At 47.3% G+C, this 27,568-nt stretch overlaps 1 protein-coding gene and 1 pseudogene across 1 annotated transcript in view; both read right to left on the reverse strand.

Annotated features, from left to right (window-relative positions):
* EDC4 (enhancer of mRNA decapping 4) overlaps positions 1-27,568 on the reverse strand; it is a 1,121,437-nt gene that overhangs the window by 820,023 nt on the left and 273,846 nt on the right. The window lies entirely within an intron of this gene.
* On the reverse strand, positions 2,824-2,939 carry LOC134971094 (U6 spliceosomal RNA; annotated as a pseudogene).

Raw genomic sequence — 27,568 nt, forward strand, 5'->3', positions numbered from 1 at the left:
CAGTATGACTCTTGTCATCGTAAATCGGCCGCCCCCTGCCGAGGGACTCCTGAGATGGTTGTTCCGAAATCTAGTTTGCCCCAGCCTTCTCAGTTCTTCCCATAGGACCACCGACCTGCGCCTACCCTGGGACCCTCCAGGTGGTAGGAAAGTCTGACCTGTAGTGGGTTTATAAGGATGATGCTGAACCTCTGCTTCAGCTCTTTTTTTTTTTTTTTTTTTTTTTTTTTTTGAGATCCCCTGGCGACTGAAATATCGCCCGTGTGGAGTCGAAAGTTTCCGAAGGGTCACGGAAAAATCTAAAGGAAAGACCGGTAACGGTCTGTCTTGGAGCTGGGGCAGTATTAGGAGAAAGCAAAGTGGACTTACCTCCAATGGTTCAAGAAATCCTGCAGAAAGTTCCTTCCCCTGAACCATCTGCCCCGTAGGATTACATGTTCACCTGTCACAGTCGCAGCCCCAGAGGTCGACGGTTTAAGACAGCCCAAGCGAAAATGCAGGGTCCGAGTCTGCAGACGTGGTGACCTTCAAAGATCATAGAGCAGAATCGTGATTCGGACCTGTACCAAAGTATCAATTGATCCTGATGTGAAACATCCTGTAACCTAGAGGACAATTGTTCCACAACCTACCTGTTCCGGACAAGGTAGAAACATGCTGCCGTATATGTCTTCGATGGGTCCCTGAACAAGGTTGCTCAGGAAAACGGCAGCTTGTTGGACCGGCGGTACATCGAGGGGTATATCCTAGAAAAGTTCTGATACCATCTCCTGACGACTGTGGGAAGAGGGTAGGGAAAACAAACATTGTTTGATACCTGATTTTGTGTGTTCGGGTGTCTGACGGCCGCCTACCGGAGCCTGCCCAGCTCATCCGAGACTGGGCCAGTCGCTGTCATTTCGTCATTGGCGTCGAACCCTGATGGACTTGACGTGTCCGCCTCCTTTACCTGCAGTACCAGACGAACTGCTGTATAATGCACCTGGATATTCTGAGACACTGGTTCAGACTCCACAGAAAACAGACATCATTAGTATTGTAACCTGGAAGGTTAGCAAGGTTCCTTTAGAAACCTGGAGAGGTGAAATGACGTACAAGATCTCTGGTTAATAGTGACATTACCTGTATAATCTGAGCTGTTCAACAGGAGTGTCCTGCAGGCGCGTGGAGGGCTCTGCAGATGGCTCCACCGCATACTTCACACCTAAGAGGGAATTCTTTAACTATCCCAGGTGAGAGGAGAAAAGGTGGGTTAAAGAAACACAGCCATATGTAAAGTCTGCACTATAATATATAGTGACCGACATCAAATAAACTTTCTGGAGCAGCGGAGACCTGAACCAGTAGCGCTGCGCTGTGGGACAGGAGTCTTAGCCCTAGGCTATAGGGGCTCCCCTTAAAGTTTCTTTATTTTCAAACCCTGGTCCCCCTGTACAGATACCCGCTACTAGCGTACTGAGCCGCAGCGCTATTTGTCTGATGCCTTACACGCATTCCCCAAATTACAAATAGCATTAGTAACTAGCCAAGGAATAATAAAGGGAAGACCACACTGTATGTAGTGTACCGCTAAATTTAGGTGCACCAGATGTTTCTCGGAGGTTCCGCTGGCTTTTCAAAATGGTGACCAGACTGTGAGAAAAGATGGGGGAAATTGTTATGTGGCAAGGAGGTATTTTGTTATTAGAAAACATTGCGGAAGTGGTTTGTTTTATCTTAAAGATGTATGTGGACACCTCTGTACAAACTACACAAAAGTAGGGCACTGGTAGGAACCAGACCCACGCCCTCCATGCCGCAAGGCAGCAACGCCAACCACCACACCATCCGCACTGCCCTATATACGGCATTGTATGCATATATCTATATACATACCTCCACACATCTATATATATATATATTCATACATACACATCTATATATATATATATATATACACACCCACAGTGAATCCAACCCTGTATGTGAACCCATTAGGGTAGATAAATACTGTAGTATATGTATGGTAAATAAATTGTGCACATTTTTGAATCATTATGAGATGAGCCCCAGCTCCTGTAATAGAGCAGGCTCCTGTATGAAATGCCTGTCAGAGGACTCTCCTGCAGGGAGGAATGTCAGCAACTCCCTGCACAGAAAATTTAAAAACCCCCCCTGAGACAGGATTTGTGTCTAGAGGCAGTGAACGCTGCGATCCGCCGCCGGGAGCCCGCTGAGCAAAGCGGGAATAGCCTTCACCCCCACATCCTACCTTTATCCTCCCTGAACAGCCCGGAGAGGGAAGGGAGCTTGCAGCGGCCGGGGAGCGGTGTGACAGTGCAGCGGCGTGTCCTGTAGCGGCCGGGGGACGGAGTGCGCTTAGCCCGCCGAACAGAGCGGGAGTTAGCTCCGCCCCCTCCGCTTCGGCGCCAAATTTAAACCTGCTCTACCATAAGCGGGAAGCGCCCTGTATCTCCCCGGCCGCTTGTAAGCTGTGGCCGGGGAGCGTTTCATGCACCGAGTCCCATGTGACCTTGTGTGCCAGAGTCTGGAGCCTAGCTGTGTGAGCAATAATGACTCACTTTTGCAAATAATAATGTGCTAAGTATGCTCCTTAGACTCTGGCATACAGCTTCTATTCTCACTGTGTATCCCCCGGCTGCCTTCTGCAGCCGGGTAGTGAAGAGCGCTGAGCCCGCTTACAGAGCGGGCTGAAGCTCCGCCCCCCATATAATGGCGCCAAGTTCAAATTATTAAGCGCCTTTGATGCACTCCAGCCTTCTATGACTGGAGTATAGGGGACCATACCTATGTTGAAAACTGAAACTGTTTAATTCTGGTCAGGATTATATGGAACGCTTCAAGAATTTGCATGTCATCCTTGCACAGGGCTCATGCTGCGCAGGGGCTTTGCTAAACTTCTCTATATCGTTCCAATTTAGTGCTGCCGAAGCAAGCACTTCAAACACATGATAAAACATACATCAGTGACAAGGGGGGATGTTTGTACTCACCACACTTTAGGCGTACTCCAACTCGACCCCGAGGCTCCGACACACGCCGCACGCAGCGGTGTCCGGTCCCTTTTGTACTCATCTTCTGATGGAGTGGCCCCGACACGAGCCGCACGCAGCGGTGTCCGGCCATTTTTGATACTCACCGCTGCCATGCTGCCGGAATCTTCTGCTGGATGGAGTGGCCGCGACACGCGCCGCACGCAGCGGTGTCCGCCGACTCAGGAGAGCTCAGTGTCTCCCTCAGCCGGGGCCCATCCCTAGCCGCACGCAGCTGCGATGGGACCCCGCCGGCAGCTCCCACGGTGCAGACTGGCAGTGGCAGAGCTGCCAGTCTGTAAGAAAGAAAAATAAAATAATAAAGAAAAAAGAAAAATTTCTTCAGCTAAACCCAAGTGAACCAGCTCACATCGGGCACATACTAAGACTGGCTTGGAGGGGAGATAGTAGGGGAGGAGCTAGCCACAGGTTGAGAATTTTAAAGTGCCAGCTCCCAATTACTGCCTACTATATCCCCATTGTAACTACGCTCCAGTGGCCCCTAGTGGATGAAGGAGAAACAGTGCCTAACGCAGGCACCGGCATTAGGTATGCCTGACTATGGGAAACCCTTTGAGCTGTACGGAACAGAGAGTGCTGGGTGCGCAGCAGGTGTTTTAACCCAGAAGCATGGTGATGCCAGCAGGCCGGTAGCCTACTATAGCGCTCAGCTAGACATGGTAGCGCGATCCCTCCCCACATGCTTGCGAAGTGTTGCAGCGATAGCATTGCTAGTAAGTAAAAGCGAAGATGTAGTGCTAGGACACAACCTCACAATTCATACACCACATGCAGTGTCAGCTTTACTGAATTCTGCTCAAACCAGGCACGTCTCATCAGCACGGTTTACAAGATGGGAATTGGCATTAATGGCCCCCGTAAACAGTATAGTACCTGAGTGTGTATATACAGACTTCAGGATAGCTTCCTGCTTTCTATCCGCAGGCTCTTTTAGGGCGGCCGTATCCTGAGACGGCAGTGCCACCCTTTTAGATAAGCGTGTGAGCGCTTTGTCCACCCTAGGGGATGTTTTCCAACGTAACCTATCCGTTGGCGGGAAAGGGTACGCCATCAGTAACCTCTTAGAAATTACTAGTTTCTTATCAGGGGAACACCACGTTTCTTCACATAGTTCATTTAACTCATCAGATGGGGGAAAAGTCACTGGCTGCTTTTTCTCCCCAAACAGAATACCCTTTTTAGTGGTAACCGGGTTAATGTCAGAAAATAAGATTTTACTCACCGGTAAATCTATTTCTCGTAGTCCGTAGTGGATGCTGGGACTCCGTAAGGACCATGGGGAATAGCGGCTCCGCAGGAGACTGGGCACAACTAAAGAAAGCTTTAGGACTACCTGGTGTGCACTGGCTCCTCCCTCTATGACCCTCCTCCAGACCTCAGTTAGGATACTGTGCCTGGAAGAGCTGACACAATAAGGAAGGATTTTGAATCCCGGGTAAGACTCATACCAGCCACACCAATCACACCGTATAACTCGTGATACTATACACAGTTAACAGTATGAAATATAACTGAGCCTCTCAACAGATGGCTCAACAATAACCCTTTAGTTAAACAATAACTATATACAAGTATTGCAGACAATCCGCACTTGGGATGAGCGCCCAGCATCCACTACGGACTACGAGAAATAGATTTACCGGTGAGTAAAATCTTATTTTCTCTGACGTCCTAAGTGGATGCTGGGACTCCGTAAGGACCATGGGGATTATACCAAAGCTCCCAAACGGGCGGGAGAGTGCGGATGACTCTGCAGCACCGAATGAGCAAACTCTAGGTCCTCCTCAGCCAGGGTATCAAACTTGTAGAATTTAGCAAATGTGTTTGACCCCGACCAAGTAGCTGCTCGGCAAAGTTGTAAAGCCGAGACCCCTCGGGCAGCCGCCCAAGAAGAGCCCACCTTCCTCGTGGAATGGGCCTTCACTGATTTAGGATGCGGCAGTCCAGCCGCAGAATGTGCAAGCTGAATCGTACTACAGATCCAGCGAGCAATAGTCTGCTTCGAAGCAGGAGCACCCAGCTTGTTGGGTGCATACAGGATAAATAGCGAGTCAGTTTTCCTGACACTAGCTGTCCTGGAAACATAAATTTTCAGGGCCCTGACTACGTCCAACAACTTGGAATCCTCCAAGTCTTTAGTAGCCGCAGGCACTATAATAGGTTGGTTCAAATGAAAAGCTGATACCACCTTAGGGAGAAACTGGGGACGAGTCCTCAATTCTGCCCTATCCGTATGGAAAATCAGATAAGGGCTTTTACATGACAAAGCCGCCAATTCTGACACACGCCTGGCCGAAGCCAAGGCCAACAGCATAACCACTTTCCACGTGAGATATTTCAAATCCACGGTTTTAAAGTGGCTCAAACCAATGTGACTTTAGGAAATCCAACACCACGTTAAGATCCCAAGGTGCCACTGGAGGCACAAAAGGGGGCTGAATATGCAGCACTCCCTTAACAAATTTCTGAACTTCAGGCAGTGAAGCCAGTTCTTTCTGGAAGAAAATCGACAGAGCCGAAATCTGGACCTTAATGGAACCCAATTTTAGGCCCATAGTCACCTCTGACTGTAGGAAGTGCAGAAAACGGCCCAGCTGAAATTCCTCCGTTGGGGCCTTCCTGGCCTCACACCACGCAACATATTTTCGCCATATGCGGTGATAATGGTTTGCGGTCACTTCTTTCCTAGCTTTAATCAGCGTAGGGATGATTTCCTCCGGAATGCCCTTTTCCTTCAGGATCCGGCGTTCAACCGCCATGCTGTCAAACGCAGCCGCGGTAAGTCTTGGAACAGACAGGGCCCCTGCTGCAGCAGGTCCTGTCTGAGCGGCAGAGGCCATGGGTCCTCTGAGATCAGTTCTTGAAGTTCCGGGTACCAAGCTCTTCTTGGCCAATCCGGAACAATGAGTATAGTTCTTACTCCTCTTTTTCTTATTATCCTCAGTACCTTGGGTATGAGAGGAAGAGGAGGGAACACATAAACCGACTGGTACACCCACGGTGTCACTAGAGCGTAAACAGCTATTGCCTGAGGGTCTCTCGACCTGGCGCAACAGCTTTCTAGCTTATTGTTTAGGCGGGACGCCATCATGTCCACCTGTGGCCGTTCCCAACGGTTTACAATCAGCTGGAAGACTTCTGGATGAAGTCCCCACTCTCCCGGGTGGAGGTCGTGCCTGCTGAGGAAGTCTGCTTCCCAGTTGTCCAATCCCGGAATGAAGACTGCTGACAGTGCCAACACGTGATTTTCCGCCCATCGGAGAATCCTTGTGGCTTCTGCCATCGCCATCCTGCTTCTTGTGCCGCCCTGTCGGTTTACATGGGCGACTGCCATGATGTTGTCTGACTGGATCAGTACCGGCTGGTTTTGAAGCAGGGGTCTTGCCTGACTTAGGGCATTGTAAATGGCCCTCAGTTCCAGAATATTTATGTGTAGGTTAGTCTCCTGGCTTGACCATAGTCCCTGGAAGTTTCTTCCCTGTGTGACTGCCCCCCAGCCTCGAAGGCTGGCATCCGTGGTCACCAGGACCCAGTTCTGTATGCCGAATCTGCGGCCCTCCTGAAGATGAGCACTCTGCAGCCACCACAGCAGAGACACCCTGGTCCTTGGAGACAGGGTTATCAGTCGATGCATCTGAAGATGCGATCCGGACCACTTGTCCAACAGGTCCCACTGAAAGGGCCTTGCATGGAACCTGCCGAATGGAATTGCTTCGTAGGAAGCTACCATTTTTCCCAGGACTCGCGTGCAGTGATGCACCAACACCTGTTTTGGTTTCAGGAGGCCTCTGACTAGAGTTGACAGCTCCTTGACTTTCTCCTCCGGGAGAAACACTTTTTTCTGTTCTGTGTCCAGAACCATCCCCAGGAACAGTAGACGTGTCGTAGGGACCAGCTGTGACTTTGGAATATTTAGAATCCAACCGTGCTGTTGTAGCACCTCCCGAGATAGTGCTACCCCGACCAACAACTGCTCCCTGGACCTCGCCTTTATCAGGAGATCGTCCAAGTACGGGATAATTAAAACTCCCTTCTTTCGAAGGAGTATCATAATTTCGGCCATTACCTTGGTAAATACCCTCGGTGCCGTGGACAGACCAAACTGCAACGTCTGGAATTGGTAATGACAATCCGGTACCACAAATCTGAGGTACTCCTGGTGAGGATAGTAAATGGGGACATGCAGGTAAGCATCCTTGATGTCCAGCGATACCATGTAATACCCCTCGTCCAGGCTTGAAATAACCGCCCTGAGCGATTCCATCTTGAACTTTAATTTTTTTATATAAGTGTTCAAGGATTTCAAATTTAAAATGGGTCTCACCGAACCGTCCAGTTTCTGTACCACAAACATTGTGGAATAGTAACCCCGTCCTTGTTGAAGGAGGGGCACCTTGACTATCACCTGCTGGGAATACAGCTTGTGAATTGCCTCTAGCACTGCTTCCCTGTCTGAGGGAGTTATTGGCAAGGCAGATTTGAGGAAACGGCGAGGGGGAGACATCTCGAATTCCAGCTTGTACCCCTGAGATACCATTTGAAGAATCCAGGGAACCACCCGTGAGCGAGCCCACTGATTGCTGAAGTTCTTGAGACGGGCCTCCACCGTACCTGGCTCCGCCTGTGGAGCCCCAGCGTCATGCGGTGGACTTAGAGGAAGCGTGGGAGGACTTTTGTTCCTGGGAACTGGCTGTATGCTGCAGCTTTTTCCCTCTACCTCTGCCTCTGGGCATAAAGGACGCGCCTTTAACCCGCTTGCCTTTTTGGGGCCGAAAGGACTGTACCGGATAATACGGTGCTTTCTTTGGCTGTGAGGGAACATGGGGTAGAAATGCTGACTTCCCAGCTGTCGCTGTGGAAACGAGGTCCGAGAGACCATCCCCAAACAACTCCTCACCCTTATAAGGCAAAACTTCCATGTGCCTTTTAGAATCTGCATCACCTGTCCACTGCCGAGTCCATAACCCTCTCCTGGCAGAAATGAACATTGCATTTATTTTAGATGCCAGCCGGCAAATATCTCTCTGTGCATCTCTCATGTATAAGACTGCTTCTTTTATATGCTCTATGGTTAGCAATATAGTGTCCCTGTCTAGGGTATCAATATTTTCCGACAGGGAATCTGACCACGCAGCTGCAGCACTGCACATCCATGCTGAAGCAATGGCTGGTCTCAGTATAATACCCGAGTGTGTATATACAGACTTCAGGAAAGCCTCCTGCTTCCTATCAGTAGGCTCCTTTAGGGCGGCCGTGTCCGGAGACGGTAGTGCCACCTTCTTTGACAGACGTGTGAGCGCTTTATCCACCCTAGGGGATGTTTCCCAACGTGACCTATCCTCTGGCAGGAATGGGTACGCCATTAGTAACCTTTTAGAAATTACCAGTTTCTTATCGGGGGAAGCCCACGCTTCTTCACACACTTCATTTAATTCCTCAGATGGAGGAAAAACTACTGGTAGTTTTTTCTCTCCAAACATAATACCCTTTTTTGTGGTACCGGGGGTAACATCAGAAATGTGCAACACATTTTTCATTGCCGCAATCATGTAACGTGTGGCCCTATTGGAATGTACATTAGTCTCATCGTCGTCGACACTGGATTCAGTATCCGTGTCGACATCTGTGTCTGCCATCTGAGGTAGCTGGCGTTTTAGAGCCCCTGATGGCCTTTGAGACGCCTGGGCAGGCACGGGCTGAGAAGCCGGCTGTCCCACATCTGCTATGTCATCAAACCTTTTATGTAAGGAGTTGACACTGTCGCGTAATTCCTTCCACATATCCATCCACTCATGTGTCGACCCCGCAGGGGGTGACATCACATTTATCGGCACCTGCTCCGCCTCCACATAAGCCTCAAACATGTCGACACAGCCATACCGACACACCGCACACACACAGGGAATGCTTTGACTGAGGACAGGACCCCACAAAGCCCTTTGGGGAGACAGAGAGAGAGTATGCCAGCACACACCAACAGCGCTATATAACACAGGGATTAACACTGTAACTGAGTGATTTTTCCCAATAGCTGCTTGTATACACAATATTGCGCCTAAATTTAGTGCCCCCCCTCTCTTTTTTACCCTATGTAGTCTGGAAACTGCAGGGGAGAGCCTGGGAGCGATCCTTCCAGCGGAGCTGTGAGGGAAAATGGCGCCAGTGTGCTGAGGGAGATAGCCACGCCACTTTTTCGGCGGACTTCTCCCGCATTTTTCTATGTATATCTGGCAGGGGTATTTTACACATATATAGTCTCTATGACTATATTATGTGTTATTTGCCAGCCAAGGTACTCAATATTGCAGCCCAGGGCGCCCCCCCCCAGCGCCCTGCACCCATCAGTGACCGGAGTGTGAGGTGTGCATGGGAAGCAATGGCGCACAGCTGCAGTGCTGTGCGCTACCTTGATGAAGACCAAAGTCTTCTGCCGACGATTTCCAGGACCATCTTCTTGCTTCTGGCTCTGTAAGGGGGACGGCGGCGCGGCTCCGGGAACGGACGATTGAGGTCGGGCCCTGTGTTCGATCCCTCTGGAGCTAATGGTGTCCAGTAGCCTAGAAGCCCAAGCTAGCTGCAAGCAGGTAGGTTCGCTTCTCTCCCCTTAGTCCCTCGTAGCAGTGAGTCTGTTGCCAGCAGATCTCACTGAAAATAAAAAACCTAAAATAAACTTTCTTTTTCTAGGAGCTCAGGAGAGCCCCTAGTGTGCATCCAGCTCAGCCGGGCACAAAATTCTAACTGGGGTCTGGAGGAGGGTCATAGAGGGAGGAGCCAGTGCACACCAGGTAGTCCTAAAGCTTTCTTTAGTTGTGCCCAGTCTCCTGCGGAGCCGCTATTCCCCATGGTCCTTACGGAGTCCCAGCATCCACTTAGGACGTCAGAGAAATGTGCAATACATTTTTCATTGCCGTAATCATGCATCGGATGGCCCTTGTGGACTGTACATTTGTCTCATCCTCGTCGACACTGGAGTCAGACTCCGTGTCGACATCTGTGTCTGGATCTTAGGTAGCGGGCGTTTTTGAGCCCCTGATGGCCTCTGAGACGCCTGGGCAGGCGTGGGCTGAGATGCCGGCTGTCCCAAGGCTGTTACGTCATCGAACCTTTTATGAAAGGAGTTGACACTGTCGGTTAATACCTTCCACATATCCATCCACTCAGGTGTCGGCCCCGTAGGGGGCGACATCACACTTATCGGCTCCTGCTCCGCCTCCACGTAACCCTCCTCATCAAACAGGTCGACACAGCCGTACCGACACACCGCACACACACAGGGAATGCTCTGACTGAGGACAGGACCCCACAAAGTCCTTTGGGGAGACAGAGAGAGAGTATGCCAGCGCACAACACAGCGCTATATAATACAGGGATGTACACTATACTGAGTGATTTTTCCCCTATTAACACAGTTTGCGCCTAAATTTATGTGCCCCCCCTTTCTTTTTTACCCTTGAAGTCTGGAAACTGCAGGGGAGAGCCTGGGGAGCGTCCTTCCAGCGGAGCTGTGAAGAGAAAATGGCGCTGGTGTGCTGAGGAAGATAGCCCCGCCCCCTCAGGGGCGGGCTTCTCCCGCGTTTTTAAATAGTTAATGGCGGGGGTTATTGCACATATACAGTTTATTAGATGTATTATGTGCCTTTATGCCAATAAGGTAATGTAATTGCTGTGCGCTACCTTAATGAAGACAGGAGTCTTCAGCCACCGGTTTTCAACTTTCTCTTCAGTCTTCTGGCTCTGCAAGGGGGACGGCGGCGCGGCTCCGGGAACGGACGATCGAGGTCGGGCCCTGTGTTCGAACCCTCTGGAGCTAATGGTGTCCAGTAGCCTAAGAAGCACAAGCTAGCTGCTTCTCTCCCCTCAGTCCCACGTAGCAGTGAGTCTGTTGCCAGCAGATCTCACTGAAAACAAAAAACCTAACAAATACAGTACTTGCTGGCGTATAAGACTACTTTTTTGCCCTGAAAAATATGCCTCCAAGTGGGGGGGTCGTCTTATACGCCGGGTGCACTTCAGTTGGGATCGACATAGCTGCCATAGTGGCCTTCCGATACTCGCCCGGTGCCCATAGTGGCCTCCCGATGCCCGCCCACCTCATTCTACTCACCATCCAGTATCGCGCGATATCCAGTGCGGCCGCGGCGGGTCACTAGTGCCAATTACAGGGAGATGCAGGGACTGGCCGGAGGCGCTGCAGTCGCGTTGTGGCCGTACAATGGTGACAATGACAGGTACTGTAATGGCACTAATACTAATGGCACTCATGTGAAACCGGTAACACTAAATGCACACAGGGGTATACTTTTATACATTTTACAACTTTCTCCTCGCCCCCTCCCCCCTTCTTATGCATACCTTGATAAATACTCCCTATCCAAATCTCTTATCAGGTCATAATATGCAGTATGTCACAAATCTGATGTTCTTTTACGTTTTATTTGGTGTGTGGAAGGGGGTAGTCTTATACGGCGAGTATATAACAAACTCTATATTTTGAGTGGAAATGTTGGGGGTCGTCTTATACGCCCAGTCGTCTTATACGCCGGCAAATACGGTACTTTCTTTCCTAGGAAGCTCAGGAGAGCCCCTAGAGTGCATCCAGCTCTGGCCGGGCACAAATTCTAACGGAGGTCTGGAGGAGGGGCATAGAGGGAGGAGCCAGTGCACACCAGATATAGTACCTAATCTTTCCTTTAAGAGTGCCCAGTCTCCTGCGGAGCCCGTCTATTCCCATGGTCCTTATGGAGTACCCAGCATCCACTAGGACGTCAGAGAAATAAGATTTTAAACCAATCCGGTAAATCTTTTTCTCCTAGTACGTAGAGGATGCTGGGAACTCCGTAAGGACCATGGGGTATAGACTGCTCCGCAGGAGACATGGGCACTATAAATAACTTTAGAATGGGTGTGCACTGGTGCCTCTCTCAATGCCCCTCCTCCAGACCTCAGTTAGGACTGTGCCCAGAGAAGACTGACAGTACGAGGAAAGGATATTTGTTAGTCTAAGGGCGAGATACATACCAGCCCACACCAACCACACCGTACAACATGGTATATACTAAACCAGTTAACAGCATGAACAGCAGCATCAGTCCGAGACTGATCTCAACTGTAACATTACCCTTATGTAAGCAACAACTATATACAAGCCTTGCAAAAATTTTCCGCACTGGGACGGGCGCCCAGCATCCTCTACAGACTAGGAGAAAAAGATTTACCGGTAGGTTTAAAATCTTATTTTCTCTTACGTCCTAGAGGATGCTGGGGACTCCGTAAGGACCATGGGGATTATACCAAAGCTCCAGACCGGCGGGAGAGTGCGGATGACTCTGCAGCACCGATTGAGCAAACATGAGGTCCTCATCAGCCAGGGTATCAAACCTGTAGAATCTTGCAAAAGTGTTTGAATCCGACCAAGTAGCAGCTCGGCAAAGCTGTAATGCCAAGACGCCTCGGGCAGCCGCCCAAGAAGAGCCCACCTTCCTAGTGGAATGGGCCTTTACTGAATTTTGGAACCGGCAATCCAGCCGTAGAATGAGCCTGCGGAATCGTGTTACAGATCCAGCGAGCAATAGTCTGTTTAGACGCAGGAGCGCCAACCTTGTTGGCTGCATACAAGACAAACAGTGCTTATGTTTTCCTAACCCTAGCCATTCTGGCGATATAAATCTTTAAGGCCCTGACTACATCAAGGGACTTGGAATCCTCCAAGGCACCAGTAGCCACAGGCACCACGAAAGGTTGGTTCATATGAAATGACGAAACCACCCTAGGCAGAAAGTGAGGACGAGTCCTCAACTGTTATCCGCATGGAAAATCAGATAGGGACTCTTGTAAGACAAAGCCGCCAAGTCGGACACCCGCCTTGCAGATGTCAAGGCCAATACCATGACCACTTTTCCAAGTGAGAAACTTCAATTCAACTGTTTGAAGAGGTCCAAATCAGTGTGATTTAAGTAACTGTAACACCACGTTAAGGTGCCACTGGAGGCACAAAAGGAGGTTGGCTGAGCCACACTCCCTTTACAAAAATCTGTACTTCTGGGAGAGAAGCCAATTCCTTCTGAAAGAATATAGATAAACCCGAAATCTGCACCTTAATGGAGCCTAATGATTCAGACACAATTTTTGTATTGCGTCGCATACTACCTCCATGTTCTTCGGAGAACTGGTAAGGCCGATTTGAAATCGTTGAGGGGAAACATCTCGAAAACTGCCAGTTTTCCGAATGAATACAGAACTGACTGAAAAGATTTTGTTTTTAGACGCGCCCCCACCGGTGCGTCCTCCGGCAAGAGAGCCCCAGCGACATGCGGTGGATTCGCCAGACGCAGAGGATAATTTCAGCACCTGTGATCTGGAAGATACTGCGGACCTCTTCCCTCTTCCCTTTCCTAAACCTGCAAAGAAAAGGGAATCTAACTTCTTGTGCATCTATTGGGTCGAGATGACGGCATCCGATAATGATGCGTCTTCATTCGTTGTGATTGACCATAGGGCCAGAAAATTGACTTACCTGCGGCCGCTGCTGAGATCAAATCAACTAGGCCATCACCAAACAAGGCTTCCCCTTCTTAAGGAAGAGGCTCCATTTCTTCTTGGAGTTAGTATCAGCATTCCACTGGTGAATGCACTGGCCGAGACAGCTATAGAATTGGCCTGTGAATCCAAGAGTCCAATTTCCCCTGCAGTCTCACTTAAGCATGCTGCAGCGTCCTTGATATGACCCAACGTAAGGAGTATCTCATCTCCCTCCAGGGTATCTATATCGGACGACAAGGTATCCTATCATTTCTGAATACTACTACTCACCCATAGCTTCCTGTATATGAGTCACTGGATTTGTGACATGGTCCCATGCAGAGCAGGGAGTGACTCACACTTTATTCTGTCCGTAGATAGATAGATAGATAGATAGATAGATAGATAGATAGATAGATAGATAGATAGATAGATAGATATAGCCCCTCCGTCAGGAAGAGCAGGGTTCTCTGTGACGTTAATACGTCCTTAATTGTACTGCACAATATTGTATCTAATCAGGAAACAATCTGGTCGACACAGGAATCAGTATCCGTGTCGGTATCAGGGAGTAGCAACTGGGCAAAATAACATTTTATGCTATTCATGTACTGAATATGTTAATCATGTACTGAATGCTCTTTTCCAATTTCGGATCTAAACTGGAATCACTATAGTAGACACTGTAATCCGTATGTAACATTTCTAATCTTAGTGATATGCTCCAAATTTGCAGTCAAGACATTCACCCAGTCAGGAGTCGGCGGTGCCGATACGGTCACCCCCTCATACGTCTTGATAATGTCAAATATTACCTTTAAACATAAAGCTATACCGCTAGACTCGCTGTTACCGTGGAGCCGCTATGGCCGCTAGACTTATTACACACACTACGTACTAAGTACGCTATTGGCGCCCTGAGTACCGTATTGATACGCTATTAGCGTATCAGACGCCGTGCCGTGGGTACAACGTACACGCGGCGCGGACGCACACAGAGTGATATACAGTAAACCTTAAGTAATGAAACAGTGTAAGGATATGCTTATACTTTTAACCTTAGCAGCCTAGTACTGCAACAATGTAATACCTTAAAACCTTAAGTAGCGCTGGCGGTATGAAGTACCCGCAGTGCTTACACCTAATAGCGATTAATACGCTATGGAAGCCCTTTGCAGGAAAGTGAAAACACAACACCGGTTTGTGGTAAACCACTGGGCTCTAACACCGCAGTGGATTATTCAGAGAAAAGGGGTAAACAGATACAAGTTATACACTACAGGCTAACAAGGAAATCTAAACAGAATAAGTGAGAATAATGGCTACAGAGAATATACATACGTGGGGAATCGTTCGCAAGCGCGTCCAGGACCAGTCCTCAGATATCAGGTAGAAAGCCTTCAGAGTCTTTGTGTCCGGCCAGGCAACAGTGGTCTTTTTATACACAACATACATACACAATACAATGGTCACTGTAATCTCATTGTTCATTGGACACAGGGATATGTCTCTACATTACAGCAAAGGTCATAGGTGGATTTGAATAGGTAGGCGATGTCCTTCCCCAACTGCTCTGGTGGGAGGTATCCTCTGGATTCCCGCAGCATGTGTAATTTACAGCAAATACAGTTGATGTTCATATTCTACTTTTGTACATAACTATACGCAGGAGCAAGCGATCCTTTCCTAACTAACACCGGAATGTTACCCTTAAAATACCCTACAGCTGGATACTAGAAATCACCTACCAACCTTTATCTGACCCTTCCTATCATGCAAAGACGAATCTCTCCGTCAAGGAACAGTTTAAACTAACACTATTCGCTGTCATGGTCTAGGAGAACTACATCTACAAAATGCACTATTTGGGTTAAATATGCTATGTTCGAGTCGCACGCTACACGCTCACAAACTCCGCCGTAAATACACATATCATGTGCACGAGTCGCCGGAGCGTCTCTTACACAACTTGCGGATATGTGCACGCACGGGGGACTAGGTGCACGAGCAGCGTGCATGTGCATGAGGGGTTAGGACAAAGGATATTTATAACAATATTTTTCGACTTTGACAGTCTGTATCACTAATATAGCTTCCTCCTGGGAAGAGCACTCAGCCTCAGACATGTCGACACACATGTATCAAACACCAACAGACACACCGGCTTATACGAGAGAGACCCACAGTAAGACTGTCAGATGGACACAGAGAGGATTTTTGCCAGCTCACAACTCAGCGCAATCATACAAAGCCTGTGAATAGACTCATGATAAACAGACTTGCAGCGCTTTTATCTGAAATATACTGCCCAAATTACACTGTGCCCCCCTCCCCCCTTTTTTTTTTAGCACCCTGAGATTTGTGTCAGCAGTGAGGTAGTACGAGTGTCTCAGCAGCATGTAGGAGAAAAAGGCGCTGAGCTTTGCTGGCCGAGTGAGGAATAAGTCCCGCCCCCGTAATGGCGAGCTTCTTCACGCTCTTAAATAAATAATGTCTCTGACGGGGCTAGGACAGTGCCTAGGCACTAATGTCCCCTTCTTCCAGCCAAAAAAAAGGAATTATACCTGCTGCCCAGGGCGTCCCCATCACGCCCTGCACCCTGCAGTGCCTGTAAAACGGGAGCATGGCGCGCAGCGTTCTCGCCCGCCGCGCGGTACCTCATAATGCCATCACTGAAGTGTTCTTCTCTTCTGCTACTCACCTGTCTTCTGGCTCTGTAAGGGGGTGACGGCAGGCTGCGGGAGTGAGCATCTGAGCGTACCCAGCGATCATACCCTCAGGAGCTAATGGTGTCCTGTAGCCAGAAGCAGAGCCCTTGAACACTGGAAGTGGGTCATACTTCTCTCCCGTAAGTCTCACGAAGCAGGGAGACTGTTGCCAGCAGCCTCCCTGAACATAAAAAACCTAACAAAAGTCTTTCAGAGAAACTCAGTAGAGATCCCTGTATTGCGTCCAGTCTCACTGGGCACAATTCTAAAACAAGTCTGAAGGAGGGACATAGAGGGAGGAGCCAGTTCACACCCTTTGAAAGTCTTAAAGTGCCCATGTCTCCTGCGGATCCCGTCTATACACCATGGTTCTGAATGTGACCCCAGCATCCTCTAGGACAGGGGTGGGCAAGTATTTCAGCTGAGGGGCCACTTGACATTTCCTGTCAGTATCCGAGGGCCACATACAAAATAGCAGCTCCCCCCACTTGCCAAAAATATAGGGACATGCTTCATGTGGAAGGGGTGTGGGCAAAAAATAATACAGATTCATATTAGGCTGCACAATAGTCTCCATTATTCAAATTGCGCCACACATCGCCACTTACACACATTACACCAGATAGAGCCCATTTTACACAGTATGGAAGGTAGAGCCCCTTTTACACATTACAGCAGGTAGAGCCCCCTTTTACACATTAACATTTTATTAAGGATAATTATTGTGCAGCAAGCAAATTATCCAGTATCTTATGGCCCCTGGGAAAAGTGTAACACAGTGACAGAATACGGGGAGGAGGGGTGACAGTGACAGAACACGGGGTGTGTGACACAGTGACAGAACACGGTGGGGGTGACACAGTGACAGAACACGGTGGGGGTGACACAGTGACAGAACACGGTGGGGGTGACACAGTGACAGAACACGGTGGGGGTGACACAGTGACAGAACACGGTGGGGGTGACAGTGACAGAACACGGTGGGGGTGACACAGTGACAGAACACGGTGGGGGTGTGACAAAGTGATAGAACACGGGGGGGGGTGACAGTGACAGAACACGGGGGGGTGACAGTGACAGAACACGGGGGGGTTATACGTGACAGAACACGGGGGTGACATGGTGACAGAACACGGGAGGGGTTGGTACAGCGAGAGCTAAAGATCTCTCCCCCAAACCTAAAAACAGACTGACGCCACTGCCCGCACACACAAATATACGCACACTATCACACACACACCTTTCTTTCTCTCACTCACTTTTCCCATTAACTTTACTGATCTGGCTGGCTGGCAGTGGCAGGAAGGATGTTTCTATTCTGTACAAGTCTGGCTCTTGTCCCGTGTAGCTCCGCCCCCTGAGGTCCCATGTAGCCCCGCCCCCTCCTCGGCACGTAGCTCCGACCCTTTTCGGCTGAACCCAGCCATTGTCACTGGGGACTCTGGAGGAGGGAGGAGGCTGCTACAACGCAGCAGCAGGGGAGAGAGGTGCCGCCGGCAGCTTGGAGGTACTGCAGCTCAGAGCAATGACAAGCAGCTCAGCCGTTCGGGCCGCTTGTCATTGCTCGCTGGTGGGAGGCAGTGGGCCGGACAGGATCGGTTTGCGGGCCGTATTTTGCCCACCCCTACTCCAGGACGTATGAGAAAAAAAAAAAATTCTAAAACCTGTCCCGACAAGCTAGTCTCCACACTTAGGTCTCTGTTTAAATTTTCAGATACCGGTATGCTCCCTACTGTAATGTCGGCATCACAGGTTGTTACCCTTCCTAAGCCAGAGAAAGATCCTGCTTATTGTCAACATTATCGACCTATTGCAGTCCTCAATGGAGATGTTACATTTTATGCTAAGCTGATTGCTCAGTTTATCAACCCTATCCTCACTTTATTGATCCATCTTGACCAGGTAGAGTTTTGTGTACAGCAGACAGGTCTCTGACAATACTCGTATTCAATTTTACGGACTATATTAAGACTTCCAGTTCTAGCCCTCTTATGCTCTCTCTTTATGCCAAGAAAGCGTTTGATAAGTTGAATTGGTTGTATATGCATACAATCCTCTCCTAGGTTGGTTTTTGTGACAGTATAGTCAATTTTAGCTTTCTTTTGCAAACCCTTTGCAAGGGTGTTCAGTAATGGTTTTCTATCGGATGTGTTCCCTATCACAAATGGGACCTATCAAGGATGTCCCCTTTCTTCTTTGATATTTGTCTTGGCCACTGAACATTTTAACACAAATCAAAATTCTAAAAAATGAGAAAGAACTTATAAATAAAAAACAGAAAAAAAATATAGAAGAGACAAGCGTGATTATGAAGAAGAGATGGTTCATATTACAAATAACCAAGGATTACAGCAGTCAGTTCAGAAACATTAAAAAAAGATAGAATTGATGAAAGCACAGTAAAACAGGGAACCTATATTGGATTATAGGGTCTAAAGACCAGGAGCATGTGGGAATACTAGAAATTAAGGCCCTGAACCACGTAATACAATAAAGACCCCCATCAGAGCTGTAAAAAGGAACATACAATTGGAGGACTAACCCCAGAATCAATAGGTCAACAGAGAGGAATTATAGGGAATATCCTCCAAATAGGGAGTATAAACAAGATACATACAATGATCATTACCATCATGAAAGAGAATATCATATGAGACCCCTAAGAGATACCTGGGGAGAGAATAAGAGTAATCTCCATTTATTTTTTTGAGAGAGGAGACGTCCCCTCAACAGAAAAAGGTAGTTAAAAATAAATAAAAAAATAAAAAGAATAAAAAACGAGAATGTAGACGGAGAATAAAAAGATGTACGACAGTTCCCCCAGAAATTAATTGTGAGACAACTATCCCCATTAGTGAGAAAGGAAAAACCAAACTATATAATTGAAGTGACTACACCCTACCTAAGGAGGAGCAAGATGATTTAGAGAAGGGGGTTAAACTTTGTCCCGTCTAATCACATAAATGAGTTTGAGGTGTTTGTAGACCTTCAAAAATTTGTCAGGCGATTGACATTGAAAAAATTATTTGCAGATAAGGATAGTGATGAGACATTAAAAGTACCTAATGAAGGTAAATCCTTCAAAAAAAAAAAAGTCCAGTTTTTACCCGAAACATAAGAAAGGCTGCTTTATTAGCAGCTTTGAAAGTTTAGTAAAGGAAGATCTGGAGAAATTAGAGCTTAAACCATTCAGAGGCAGTGATTTATCATTAGCTCAGAGAGAAGCGGTCACAGCACAAACAAGAATGACCAAATAGTAATCATACCTGCATATAAGGGCGGGGGCGGGTGGGGGGCTATGGGGGTTCTGATAAATAGAGACGACTACCATAAAAGAGATTATGCGACAACTTGCTGATAAGCATACATATAAAAAAATTAAAGGAAGATCCCTCACTCAATATACACGTTATGGTAGGAAATTACCGTTGATAACGGTATTTCTCTTAAGTCCACAGGTATCCACAGGATAACATTGGGATATGATGGAGCGACAGCGGATTGGCACCAACGATCACAAGCTTTCAGGCCTCTCAGAAAGCACTGGGCTCGTCCATATAATCCCACCCAGTGACTCAGTCAAATCAGTTGTTTCCAAAGCAAATAGGCAGGAGCATTATGTAGAACCCTATTCAGGCAAAAAAAACCACATGTACACTTCCATCAAGAGGGAAGAGTTTAGTGAGTATACAGATTCTCAAATCAGGTGCGTCAGGGTGGGATCCTAGTGGATACCTGTGGACTTAGGAGAAATACAGTTATCAACGGTAAGTTCTTACCATAACGTATATTTCTCCAGCAGGGTCCACAGGTTATCTACAGGATAACATTGGGATTTACCAAAGCAATATTTAGCGGTGAGGTCGCTCCTGATTAATAGGAGAACCCTATGCCCGAATTGAGCATCATGAGAGGCAAAGATATCCCAGACATAATGTCTGATTGAATGTGTTTATTGGAAGCCATGTGGCTACCTTACATATCTGTTCTGCTCAAACACAATATTGTGCTAACCATGAAAGATCTTCCTTGCATGTACATTAAGCAGAGACATTAACCGGGACATGGAGATCAGCTTAAGAATATGCTTCTGAAATTGTCATTCGAAGCCATCTTGTTAGCGTCTGTTTAGTAACAGGCCATCTCCTCTTGTGAAAACTGTAGAGGATGAAAAGGGAATTTGTCTTTCTAATGATACTGGTACAAATCATGTAGGTACTTAATGCCCGAACTACGTCCAGCGACGCATCTCTCGCAGAAAATCCTGATTCCTGAAAAACCGAGACTATAATATCGTTGTTAAGGTAGAATGAAGATCACCCCTTAGGAAGATACCCAGACCTAGTTCTGAGAACTACTTAATCTGGATAACATCAGAAAAAGGAAATTAGCACGAAAGTGCTTTTAAATCTGACTCTCTTCTAACGGATGCCATAGTCAGCTGAACGAGAACTTTAGCTGTCAACCCTTTAAAATCCACTTCACTCAGTGGTTTAAACAGGGTAACTTGACAGGCTTTTGAGGACTAGATTTAGATTCCCTGACCCTGTAGTAGGAAAAGGGGAAGGTTGAGTGCGCAGCATTCCCTGGGAAAAAGTGCACACATTCTGCAATTTGGCATTTCTCTTTTGGAACCATACTGTCAATGCTGACACTTGTATTTCCAAAAGAAGCCACCGCTAAACCTTTATTTATTCCTGTTTAAAGGAATGGCAAAAACCCTGAAAGAAGAGGTTACTAAGTATAAAGATCCTCAAATCAGGTGCGTCACGGTGGGATCCCTTCGGAGAAAGTTATCAAAGGTAAATTTACCTTAACTACATATTTGTGATGCAGGGTCCCCAGTTTATCCACAGGATAACATTGGGATGTTCCAAAGCATTATTAGTGGAGGGGACGCTCCTGATTGGACAGGAGAATACTTCGCTCAAATGCAGTGTACGGAGAAGCAAAGGTATCAATGGCATAATGTCTAATGAATGTGTTAATTGAAGGCCATGTGGCTGCCTTACATATGTGTTTAGCGGAGTCACCACGTAGTGCTACCGATGAAGGACCTACCTTACTAGTAGAATGAGCAGAGATATTAGCCGGAAGAGGGAGATCAGCTTGAGAATATGCTTCCGAAATAGTCATCCGAAACCACATCGCCAGTGTCTGCATGTCAGGAGGCCATCCTCTCTTGTGAAATCCATAGAGAACGAAGAGAGTATTTGTCTTTCTGATAGCACTGGTACGATCAACATAGATCCTTAAAGCACAGACCACGTCCAATTATGCATCACCCACAGAAAGGTCTGGACCTTGGAAAGCCGGAACTACAATTTCTTCGTTAAGGTGCAACTTTGAGCCCACCTTAAGAAGATATCCAGATTTGGTGTGGAGAACTGCTCTATCTGGATAAAAAAAAAATCAGAAAAAGAGGGCGACATAATAACGCCCCTAAATCTGATACTCTTCCAGCAGAAGCAATAGCCAGTAGAAAGAAAACCTTAGCCGTCAACCATTTAAGATTCACTTGACTCAAATGGTTCAAATGGGGCAACTTGAGGCGCCTTTAGGACTAAATTTAGATCCCAAGGAGCTGTAGGAGGAACAAAAGGAGGTTGGATGTGAAGCAGTCCTTGGAAAAAAGTGCAAGAATCTTGTAGGATAGCTATTTTCTTTGGAAACCATTGTCAATGCTGACACCTGAACTCTCAAGGAAGACACTTGTAGACCTTGATTCATTCCTGCCTGAAGGAATGCTAGTACTCTGGAAACTCTGAAAGACCTACAGCCAAGTTTCCTGGCACTGCACCACTGAATATTAGCATGCCATATTCGGTGATAAATGCGAGCAGAGGATGGGTTTCTTGCTCTGAGCATTGTTTGAATTACTTGTTGTGAAAACCCTTTTGCTTTGAGGATGGAAGTCTCAAGAGCCACGCCGTCAAAAACAGACAAACCAGGTGCTTGTAATTACAAGGACCCTGAGACAGTAGATCTGGATGTGAGGGCATATAAACAGAATGTCCGCCGACAGCCTCTGCAGATCTATGTACTAATGTCTTCTGGGCCAAGCCGGAGCTACTAGTATCACGTTGCCCTTTCCCTGTTTGACTTTAGGCATCACCATGGGTAAAAGGGCGAACTTTGGAAACACATAGGCCAGATGAAAGTCCCATCTCACTCACAGAGCATCCACGAAGGTCGCTTTGGAATCCTTTGTCCTTGACCCGTATGCGGGTACTCTGTTGTTCTGAAGAGAAGCCATGAAGTTCATCTCCGGTAGACCCCACTTGTTTACCAGAACCTGGAAAAACCTCTGTGTGTAAAGACCATTCGTTTGCATTAATGGCGTGTCGACTGAGAAACTCCGCTTCCCAGTTTAACACTCCAGGAACGAACACTGCAGACAAGGCCGGATGATAAAGTTCTGCCCACCTTAACTTGCGGCTTACAATACAATACAGTTTGTCATCAGTAAAACAAATTTCACAGTCAAAAAATTCCTTTTTCGTTCAAATACAGCAATTAAAGTACAATAGCAATAACACTAACAATAAAAACAAACATACAAATCAGGTATTCAACATTCAAACTGCCGATAGAAGGAAACTGTTGTGTAAATGACCGGTACGTGCCTTTAAAGTCCTGAACTGTTGGGAAGGTCATTTTTTGAACAACTTATAGAAAGGATGGCTAGAATCTAATAAAACATTTCTAGCTCTCCTTTGAATTCTAGATTTGTAAAGGTCACGAATGGTTGTAAACAGCACTCCAATAATCTTACCAGCGGTCATAACCGTGCATTCCAAAGCACTCTGCTCACTTGCAGTGCAGCTTAATTAGAAGACTAATACTAAAAGACAAAATGCTCTCAATAGATCATGTATAAAAGTTTAGCATAGTCAATTTTCTCACCACTGCAGCCATCAGAAGCCTCAAAAAGAAGAAATGCTGCTGAGCTTTCTTCATTAGACGTAGTGAGTTCGCCGACCAAGTCAGATCAGAGGAAACCAAAGTACCCAAGAACCTGAATGAATCGACAACCTCAACATCCACACTATTAATAGATACGGACAATCTGGGCACTGAGGCTCTCCGTCTGAAGTCAACAACCAATTATTTGGTCATAGATTCATCCAAAATCAAATAATTGGCCCTACTCCAAGTAACTAATTTACTGATCTCGTATCTATACGGAGTCTTGTCATCAGAGATCAGCCCCATGACCGCAATATCATCAGCAAATTTGATGACCTTCACAGAATCAGAAGACGATATGCAGTTGTGGATGAACAATGAATACAGGGAGGGAATGAGTACACAGCCTTGAGTGACACCCGTCTTCAACATAACCTCAGTAGAAACAAACCCTCCCACATGCGGTCTCTCAGATAAAAAGTCCAATATCCAGTTACAAATAAAAGCCAGTCAGGCCTAAATCAAATAGCTTCTCCGTCAAGGACACAGGAATAACCGTATTAAACGCAGAATTAAAATCTATAAAAAGAATCCTAACATCAGAATCTTTGTTCACATCTACATGAGATAAAGTAGAGATAAAGTATGAACGCATACAGGAGGCTTACCTCCTTCATTGCTTTTTGGCTGCAAGTTCCTCCCTGATGATTGAGTTACGCTAATGCCCTTGCATTGTCCGAGCAAATCTGTACTGGTTTTCCTTGAAGTATGTCCTTTGACTGAGTGAGTGCCATATAAATGGCTCGAAGTTCCAATATATTTAATGGTAGGCAACTTTGTTCCTTGGTGCACTGCCAATGGAAACAACACTTTTCTGACACTGCTCTTCAGCCCCGAAGACTGGCGTCCGTTGTCAGAATCTCCCACCATGAGATCCAAAAGGGTCGCCCTTTGTCCAGATGGGATATCTGTAGCCACCATGCTAACGACCTCCGTACTTCCAGAGAAAGGACCTTAGTCTGAGTTTTTATCGTCTGATATAGACCATTCCATCTGGAAATAATCAGACGTTAAACCGGCCTCGAGTGGAATTGGGCATATTCCACCATGTCGAATGTTGACACCACAGATCCCATCACTCGCATTGCTGAGTGAATGGATACTCTTCGAATGTGTCCTCCTCCTGTATCCTTTTCTGTTTTGTGGATATTTTGTTCAGAGGTAGGAAAACTCACTGAAGCCTGGAATCCAATACAGCCCCCGCTGAGTTATGATGGAACCAGGGATGACTTTGCCCAATTTATGAGCCAGCTGAGGCTTTGTAAACAGGCTACTGTCAATTGCAGATAGACCTGGGGAGTTTAGTGGGAATGAGCCAGGATTAACAGGTCGTCAAGGTATGGTAGAATGCTCATTCCCTGATGACAGAGATAAAACATTATCACTAACATAATTTTTGTGAACACTCTTGGAGCTGTAGCCAGGGCAAGTGGTAGGGCCAGAAACTGAAAATGTTGCCGGAGGATAGCAAACCTGAGATAGCACTGATGGGACAGTGCTATAGGTACATGCAGGTAAGCCTCCTGGATATATAGGGATAGCATATAATCCCCCAACTCCACGGCAAACATAATGGACTGTAAAGTCTCCGTATGAAAACAAGAAACTCAAATATATTTGGTCAGAGCTTTGAGATTGAGTCGGTATGATCCATTTGGGGTCCGGTATGACCCATTCAGGGACAAGAAACATTGTCCCCGCTGCGCGGGATGGACCAGTTCTATCACCCCTGATTGTAGCAACTTCTGAACTGCCTCCTGTAAAGCCACGTACTTTGTTTTCACGGAAGATGGGCTGGTGCAAACAAAAAATCTTTGCGGATGGTGTTTTTGAAGGCAAGCGCATAACCGTGAGATACCGCTTTTTGCGCACAGGCATCTGTGGTGGACTGCATCCAGGTGGAGGCCCGTTCCATCAGGCTGATGGCTGATCTTCTGGTTTGTAAGCAGGCCTTCTGGTAGCCCAATGCTTTTTAGTCTTTCCAGACTTATCTAATTGGGACTGTTTGCAAAAGGACTGAAAAGCTGGAAAGTTAGGTTTAGACTTGTAAGTAGAAGGAAACTCCACTTTCTTAGTCTGCTTCTGACTCCAGGATATTGTTTAACTCTTTACCAAAAAGAATATCTCCAGCAAAAGGCAAAGACTCTAGTACCTTTTAACACTCTGAGTCAGCCTTCCATGTACGTAGCCAGACAGCTCTGCGTGCTGCTACTGCTGAGGCTGATGCCTCAGAAGCTACTATACCCATATCCAAGGCTGCTTTTTTCATAGACAGCTGCTTTTTTAATATGTGCAATATGGGACTTTTGTTCTCTAGACGCAAAGGAAAGGTCGTGTTCCAATGCATCAGCCCAGGCAGCTATTGATTTTGCCATCCAGGCAAAAGCCATTGCCGGCCTTACAACTGCTCCTGATAGGAGAAAAAACGAGTTTTATGGTAAGAACTTACCTTTGTTAAAACTTTCTGCGAGGTACACTGGGCTCCACAAGGAAAGACATAGGGGTTTAGAGTAGGATCTTGATCCAAGGCACCAACAGGCTCGAAAGCTTTGACTGTTCCAATAATGCACAGCGCCGCCTGATCTATAACCCCGCCTCCCTGCACAGGAGCTCAGTTTTTAGTTAACCAGCCCAATGCAGTAGCAGGAAAAGAGACGACAACGGTTAGTAGCCACATACACCACACTCTCACGACAGGAGAAGTGTCAGCGGCTAATGCCAAACCAACCCAAAGAAGCTAAGTGCGTCAGGGTGGGTGCCTTGTGGAGCCCAGTGTACCTCGCAGAAAGAGTTTTAACAAAGGTAAGTTCTTAACACAAAAATAGTTTTCTGCTGCGGGGTACACTGGGCTCCACAAGGAAAGACATTGGGATGTCCTAAAGCAGTTCCTTATGGGAGGGGATGCACTGTAGCGGGCACAAGAACCCGGCGTTCAAAGGAAGCATCCTGGGAAGAGGCAGTATCGAAGGCATAGAACCTTATGAACGTGTTCACAGAGGACCACGTAGCTGCCTTGCACAATTGTTCAAGGGTCGCACCACGGCGGGCCGCCCAAGAAGGTCCAACAGACCAAGTAGAATGGTCCGTAATGTGAGCAGGAGCTGATAGACCAGCCTTCACATAAGCATGTGCAATCACCATTCTAATCCATCTGGCCAAAGTTTGCTTGTGAGCAGGCCAGCCCCGTTTGTGAAATCCAAACAGCACAAAGAGAGAATCAGATTTCCTAACAGAAGATGTTCTCTTCACATAGATACGGAGAGCCCGTACCAAATCCAAAGACCGCTCTTTGGGAGACAGATCAGGATAAATAAGTGCTGGAACCACAATCTCCTGGTTAAGGGGGAACGAAGAAACCACCTTAAGTAAATATCCGGGACAAGTCCTAAGAACCGCCCGGTCACTGTGAAATATCAGATATGGGGAACTACAAGACAAGGCACCCAAATCCGACACTCTTCTAGCTGAAGCAATAGCCAGCAGAAACACCACCTTAAGGGAAAGCCACTTAAGATCAGCTGAACCAAGAGGTTCAAACGGAGACTCTTGTAAAGTATCCAAAACCACCGACAAGTCCCAAGGAGCCACAGGCGGGACATAGGGAAGTTGGATACGCACATCACGTAAGGTCGCAATCTTTCTCTGAAACCACACCAACAAGGCAGATATTTGAATATTGAGAGAGGCCAGACGCAGGCCTAAGTCCAGGCCCTGCTGAAGAAAGGCCAACAACTTAGCTATACTAAACTTGGAAGCGTCATAATTGTTAGATGCGCACCAAATAAAGTAAGAATGCCAGACCCTATAGTAAATCCGAGCAGAAGCCGGTTTCCGGGCACGCAACATAGTTTGAATGACCGCCTCAGAAAACCCTTTAGCCCTTAAGACAGGAGCTTCAAGAGCCACACCGTCAAAGACGGCCGGGCTAGGTCCTGGTAGACACAGGGGCCCTGAACGAGGAGGTCTGAGCGTTGTGGAAGTAGAATTGGACGCTCTGACGATAGGCCCTGCAGGTCTAAGAACCAGTGCCTTCTGGGCCACGCTGGAGCTATGAGAAGCAGAATTCCTCTTTCTTGCTTGAACTTCCGAATTACCTTGGGCAGGAGTGACACCAGAGGGAACACGTACGGCAGCCGAAACCTCCACGGCACCACCAGCGCATCCACGAATGCTGCATGAGGATCCCTTGTCCTTGCTCCGAAGACCGGAACCTTGTGATTGTGTAAAGATGCCATCAGATCTACGTCTGGAAAGCCCCACTTTTCCACTAGGAGTTGAAACACTTCTGGATGGAGACCCCACTCTCCGGCGTGTACGTCC

The sequence above is a fragment of the Pseudophryne corroboree genome, chromosome 11 (assembly GCF_028390025.1).
Source record: "Pseudophryne corroboree isolate aPseCor3 chromosome 11, aPseCor3.hap2, whole genome shotgun sequence".
Taxonomy (NCBI): domain Eukaryota; kingdom Metazoa; phylum Chordata; class Amphibia; order Anura; family Myobatrachidae; genus Pseudophryne; species Pseudophryne corroboree.